This window comes from Penaeus monodon, chromosome 34 (assembly GCF_015228065.2).
Source record: "Penaeus monodon isolate SGIC_2016 chromosome 34, NSTDA_Pmon_1, whole genome shotgun sequence".
In the NCBI taxonomy this organism is placed as follows: Eukaryota; Metazoa; Arthropoda; class Malacostraca; order Decapoda; family Penaeidae; genus Penaeus; species Penaeus monodon.
Window position 1 is genome coordinate 23,944,175 of NC_051419.1, and position 577 is coordinate 23,944,751.

The 577-nt window shown below is 29.8% G+C and overlaps 1 protein-coding gene across 1 annotated transcript in view; it reads left to right on the top strand.

The window, feature by feature from the left end:
• Nucleotides 1-577, top strand: part of LOC119594652 (unconventional myosin-Va-like) — a gene marked incomplete in the record, with an annotated part of 122,411 nt that overhangs the window by 119,619 nt on the left and 2,215 nt on the right.

Genomic DNA, 577 nt, shown 5'->3' on the forward strand with positions numbered 1-577 from the left:
TTTTTTTTTTTTTGTAGAAGGACACTTAGTATCTTGTGTTCTATTGTAGTTTCAGATTTGTAATAGATGTGTGATTATTGTGTGAAGATTCTATTCTTAGTACAGATATGAAGCACTAGATTCATGTAGAGAGCAATTATTTCTATTCAGTCTTGTAGTCTTTTTTATACTCATATATAAAGTCTTTAGATATTGTTATATCAAACCCCCTTCTTTATAATTGGACATTTCAAACCGTATTTAAAGATTGTAGAAAAATGTTTGTCAGTAGATCCTCAGATAATATTTACTTTCATTTGTCACTTTCTACCCCAAAATATTGGTAGTTAAGGTAGTTAGTTTTTGGTGACTTGAAGATTTTTAATTTTAATTTCAAGTTTAGTCCTCATATGAATTATGAAAAACAACAGCAGGTTCTGTTGCTCTTGGTTGTAAACTTCAGAAAACAGTAATTCTAAAGTGAGATAATTTGCTTGTTTGACTTTTATGGGAATTGGCAGTTATGATGCTTTTTTTTTTTACATGCCTTGATCTGCATGAAGGTTGGGATTTCAGAGTGAATAGCTTCTCTACCTTT